The sequence below is a fragment of the Rana temporaria genome, chromosome 6 (genome assembly GCF_905171775.1).
Source record: "Rana temporaria chromosome 6, aRanTem1.1, whole genome shotgun sequence".
Classification (NCBI taxonomy): Eukaryota; Metazoa; Chordata; class Amphibia; order Anura; family Ranidae; genus Rana; species Rana temporaria.
In genome coordinates this window covers 26,976,431-26,982,441 of record NC_053494.1, presented here as the reverse complement: position 1 = coordinate 26,982,441, position 6,011 = coordinate 26,976,431, and the positions used below count along the sequence as shown (strand labels likewise).

The following is a 6,011-nucleotide window of genomic DNA, read 5'->3' as shown; positions in this document are numbered from 1 at the left end:
GCTTTGCACGTAGTTATGCCAAACATATTTTAAAAGGCTTTTGTTTTGCACGATCTGAAAATCGCGAATTAACTTTTATTAAACTTCTACAAATAAGAAATTAGCAGAGGGGACCCAAAGGGTGGCGCTTGAGAGATGAACTTCCTCTTTATACACTCATAGTATGTCACTGTAACGGGAGTCCCTTTTTGGGCATAGGGTGACTGAGAACTGATATCTCGGATTACATGAGATGGGACATTAATGATAATTCATGTATTGCAGGAGATCTGGAAATATTACAGTTTGATTTCATGCTGACCCCCAACCGGTCAATAAGAGTGTCTACTTCAATGCTTAACCTAGGCTGTTGAGATGCTAACTAAGTACGTCTGCTCCTAAGACCTTTCATTGTGTGAAGATGCTATTGATGATAGATATGTGTTGTGAGTTAGCAGTCTGACTTTAGGAATGTGTATTATGAAGTAGGTGAGAACAGTTTGCGGAGCCATGCTGTCTGGATAATGTTTAGTAATTGGCCCATCTGAAGGTGTATTGAAGCCCCATTGTGTGATGCTGGGGGTGGAGAGCTTCATTGTTCCTTTGATTACTGTAACATGCTTGTAACTGCATAAAAAGCTGAGAAGGAACCATTAAAGTTCATTCATTTGACTCAGAACACAGAGCGTATGTCTCGTCTCTCTGAGGGAATTCTTATGGATCGTGTCTGCTGGATTGTGGAGTGTCAGAAGCTGTCTTGGGTTGATGGAATGAGAATATTGTAAACAGTGGTGACTGTTACAGTCACTATGTTGGTGTTTGTCAAACAAAAGTTTGCGTACCGTTAGTATGCAAGACAAGATCCTGCACACGCACTTTTGACAAAAAACAGAAGCTCGGTCGTCCAACAATCACACCGTGTGTACAAGGCTTAAGAGGGGATTTCGCTTCATTTTGGAGAGATTTTTACTGACTTCCTGTAATGTCACTTGGATGGGGCTTCTATCGTTTCCTACTACAAATAAAACATTAAAAAAAATATTTTTGTCTAGAGCAGGGTTCTTCAAACTATGAATGGTTCAAGAAAGGTTGACTGCATTTCCAGTTATAAAGCAGTGATAATTACTTTACTGAAGATAAAAATCCATCAAGATACATCATGAGACCTCTAGGCAGGCATGGCAAGATTATGGGTGAACCTTGATTCATGAAATGTGTTAATCTTGCCATGCCTGCCAAGAGGTCTCATGATGTCTTATGATGTATCTTGATGGACTTTTATCTTCAATAAAGTAATTATCACTGCTTCATACCTGGGAGTGCGGTCAACCTTTCTTGAACCATTGGTTCTTTATGGGCACTGATGGGCACAGATAAGCAGCACTGATGAGCGGCACTGATATGCAGCACTGATGAGGAGGCACTGACGGGTATCACTGATGGGCTCTGAAAGGCAGTACTGATGGGCACTGATTGGCATCACGATGAGCACAGGTGGACATCACTGGTGGGCACTGGCAGGCATCGCTGATAATCAATGCACTGATTATCAGTGCAGATCCCCCTGTCAGGAAAGCTGCTTATGGGCTCTCCTCTACTCACACACTGTCAGCGTGAGTAGAGGAATGCCGATAACTGGCCTTTCCTATTTACACTGTGATCAGCTATGATTGGACACAGCTGATCACATGGTAGAGAGCCTACATCTGAAGCCTCGTACACACGACCGAGAATCTCGTCAGGAAAAACCTGTCGTTTTCCCTGACGAGATTCTTGGCAAGAAACTCTTGCCGTCCGAGTGTACAGACTTTCGTTTTAAAAGAACTGCAGTTCTCTTGAAAGGAAAGAACACAGTGACGTCATCGCGTATGACGAGCATGCGCTCATCACATTCGATGCCGTCGCCGCAATCTTGCTTCACCCTACCTATGCCGTGGAAGCTACCGTGCATGCGTCAAAGTCATTTCGAGCATGCGCGGATTTCCACGGCGACAGGTAAGTATACACACTCTTGGGTTTCTCGTCGGGAAACAGGCCGACAAGAATTTTGACGAGAGAAAAAAGAGAGCAGGTTCTCTTTTTTTTCTCGTCGAGATTCTGGCCAGATTTCCTGACGAGAAACCTGAATGCCTCGTACACATGAACGGTAATCTCGGCAAGAAGCACTTTTCTTGCTGGTTTTTGCCGAGAAAACCAGACGTGTGTACGAGGCTATAGGCTCTTTACTGTAATCGGAGATGTGGTGTGTCAAATGGCTTATTCTGAAGGACGTCATATGACGTCCAGTCAGAACAATGAAACCCCCTCCTGTCCGTAATTTTGCTATAGGCCGGACAGGAAGGTGGTAAGATTGGCTAAATTTTACTGAACATCTAGAAACATTGCTTGTGCCTAAACAGTAATCAAATCTAAGCTAATCATTTGTCTTCTGCTTGCATTTCTTGGGCACACTTTCCATAGGTCTTCTCTAAAGGCAACCAATGCTGAGGAAAACAAGGGGCTGGGACAAGAATTAAAGTGATCATATCAGCATTGTAGCTAGGGTTGCCACCTGTTCGGGATTCACCTGGACTGTTCGGGTGGACTGAAACCCGGACACACGATTCAAAACCCGGACTGTCCAGCATTATTTAGACAGGAATGTGGCTCGGAAGAAGGCCTGACAGAAGGGTGAGCGGGCACTATGCGCGCCACATTACTATTCTCTTTGGCGTGCCCAAAGGTGTCCCAGGTCTGTTACAATACTATAGTGTATACTACAAAAAAAAAATGCTGTTGGGATTCGGCTTGAAGAATAAGTGGCAACCCTAATTGTAGTCAGGCAACCACCATCATTTTGAGGAGATTTACTTACTGCAGCAATAAAGCCTCTGCTTAACATTTCATTATTCAAGAATACCACTGGATGTGACAGGAAGATTACGGAAAGCTCATTGTTTACTTGCACAGCTGATAACGCACGTAGACGGCATAGACTGAACCTACCAGTAATGTGTCATTTGTAATAACGTCATAGTGCTACTTCAGTGTCAACAGTATGTTTTTCAGACTTTCTGCTTTATTTGAAGACAAACACTTTTTTACCAATTTTTTTTTTATAAGAGGTCTAGAAAACTTGCACTTTTGGTGGCCACTAAGACTGGAATTAAAAACAAAACAAAAATGAGGGTGACCCCTCTCCATAGACATAAACTGGAATGTTTAGCTGAGCCAAGTGTTCATATTTGTGCCGATATCTAAAGAGAGCCAGATCATATCTGCATGTAGGACTGAGGCCTCGTACACACAACCGTTTTCCTCGACAGAATTCATCAAGAAACTTGGTGGCAGAGCTTTTTTGCCGAGGAAAACGGCCGTGTGCATGTTTTTCATCGAGGAAACTGTCAAGGAACTCAACGAGAAAAAAAGAGAACAAGTTGGCCTCGTACACACGACCGTTTTCCTCGACAGAATCCATCAAGAAACTTGGTGGCAGAGCTTTTTTGCAGAGGAAAATGGTTGTGTGCATGTTTTTTTCTCGTCAAGTTCCTCGACAGTTTCCTTGATGAAAAACATACACACAACTGTTTTCCTCTGCAAAAAAGCTCTGCCACCAAGTTTCTTGATGAATTCTGTCGAGGAAAACGGTCGTGTGTACGAGGCCAACTTGTTCTCTTTTTTTCTCGTCAAGTTCCTCGACAGTTTCCTTGATGAAAAAGAGAACAAGTTGGCCTCGTACACACGACCGTTTTCCTCGACAGAATCCATCAAGAAACTTGGTGGGAGAGCTTTTTTGCCGAGGAAAACAGTTGTGTGTATGTTTTTCATCGAGGAAACTGTCGAGGAACTCGACGAGAAAAAAAGAGAACAAGTTCTCTTTTTCCTCGACGGGAGTCTCAATTTTCTCGTTGTGTTCCTCGTTGGGCTGGTTTTCGACGAGAAACACGTTCGTGTGTATGCTAAGAAACCCGCGCATGCTCAGAATAAAGTATGAGACGGGAGCGCACCTTCAGTAAAAGTAGCGTTTGTAATGGAGATAGCACATTTGTTACGCTGTAACAGACTGAAAAGTGCAAATCGTCTCTTACCAAACTTTTACTTAACACGCAGTAACATGAGATTAGCAAAAGCAGCCCCAAGAGTTGTGCCAGTGGAATTGAACTTCCCCTGCCATTGAATGTGTTGTACGTCACCGCGTTTGAGAACGAGGAGATTTGGTCTTGACAGTGTGTACGCAAAGCAAGCTTGTCAAGTTTCTCGACAAGCCTAACAAGGAACTCGTCGAGGAAAACAATGTTTCAATTACGACGAGTTCCTCGGTCGTGTGTACGAGGCCTAAGCTTTGATGTAACCATCCAGCTTATTACTGGAAATTTGGGCATTTTTAATGCAATTTTTTCTGTGAAAATGACAATGGTCCCAAAAATGTGTCAAAATTGTCCGAAGTGTCCGCCATAATGTCGCAGTCATGAAAAAAATCGCTGATCGCCGCCATTAGTAGTAAAAAAAAAAATTAATAAAAATGCAATAAAACTATCCCCTATTTTGTAAACGCTATAAATTTTGCGCAAACCAATCGATAAACGCTTATTGCGATTAAAAAAAAAAAATAGGTAGAAGAATACGTATCGGCCTAAACAGAGGAAAAAAATGTTTTTTATATATTTTTGGGGGATATTTATTATAGCAAAAACTAAAAAATATAGAATTTTTTTCAAAATTGTCGCTCTATTTTTGTTTATAGCGCAAAAAATAAAAACCGCAGAGGTGATCAAATACCACCAAAAGAAAGCTCTATTTGTGGGAAAAAAGGACGCCAATTTTGTTTGGGAGCCACGTCGCACGACCGCGCAATTGTCAGTTAAAGCGACGCAGTGCCGGAAGCTGAAATTTCACCTGGGCAGGAGGGGGGTATATGTGCCCAGTAAGCAAGTGGTTAAAGAAGTTCCCAGTTATCCCTCCAAGGGCCAATAACATGATCACAGCAATAGGAAAAGATTACTGTTCAGGCAGAGGCAGAGCCTGGCTTTCTCAAGCCTCTTGAACCGAGACCATCTGGGCAATGCCATGGCACAGGCCAAATGCCAAGCCAACAGGCAAAATAATAGGTCTTCTGCTGCTTCCTTCCTAAAAGAACGTTGTCATGTTTTTTTTTTAGTATGTATCAGCCTTGATCTGACATCTTCTTGTTCTAAGGGCACTACAAGTCCCAGCCCAGGTGACCTGAGCTTCCTGTCCCTGTATCTTTTGTGCAATCATGATTAGCGTATTTGTGTGCTCAGGTTCAGCTTACCCAGTTCCAGAGGGCTGTCTCTTCCAAATGACAGGTGAGGTGAAAAGGGAGCCTTGAAGGAGAATTCCCTTGGCTTAGAGACTTCCAGCATCTGGGGGTCAAACTCCAAAGTGTGAGTTCCTGGTTAAAGTGTAAGAATGGAGGAGTGCGATCTCTGCTCCGCTGTCCATTGGCAGCAACTCTGCATTTCTGCAGATCAATGAACAAGTGGAACACGGAGCCCTGAGTCTCACCTTCTGCTGCCAGAAAACCAACCCAGCCAGGTGACCCAGGGAAGGGGGTGGTGACTTATTCACACATAAATTATTAGAATAATAAGGCATTGGCTTGATGTTGCAACTGCTTGTTATACGGTTGCCAAAATTCAATCATAAGTAAGCAAACAGATTCGTTTATCTCTCGCTGCCGGAGACATTTTTGTGTTTTTTTCTGTACACTTTTAACCACTTCCATACCAGGCACTTACGCACCTTCCTGCCCAGGCCAATTTTCAGCTTTCAGCGCTGTTGCAATTTCAATGACAATTGCGCGGTCATGCTACACTGTACCCAAATGACATTTTTATCATTTTGTTCCCACAAATAGAGCTTTCTTTTGGTGGTATTTGATTACCTTTGAGATTTTTATTTTTTGCGCAACAACTAAAAAAAAGACCGACATTTTTGAAAAAAAATAAGTTTTTATTTTTTTCTGTTAATTTTTATTGTAAATAAGTACGTTTTCTTCAATGATGGGCACTGATATGGTGGCACCGATGAGG

General features: G+C 42.6%; 1 protein-coding gene across 1 annotated transcript in view; it reads right to left on the bottom strand.

The window, feature by feature from the left end:
• The window catches only part of SLC5A11 (solute carrier family 5 member 11), a 46,237-nt gene extending 40,714 nt beyond the window's left edge, over positions 1-5,523 (bottom strand). The window contains exon 1 of the mRNA XM_040356509.1: positions 5,252-5,523. The gene's annotated coding sequence lies outside the window, so the exon portion shown is untranslated. The remainder of the gene's footprint in view (positions 1-5,251) is intronic.
• Positions 5,524-6,011: the final 488 nt, after the last annotated feature.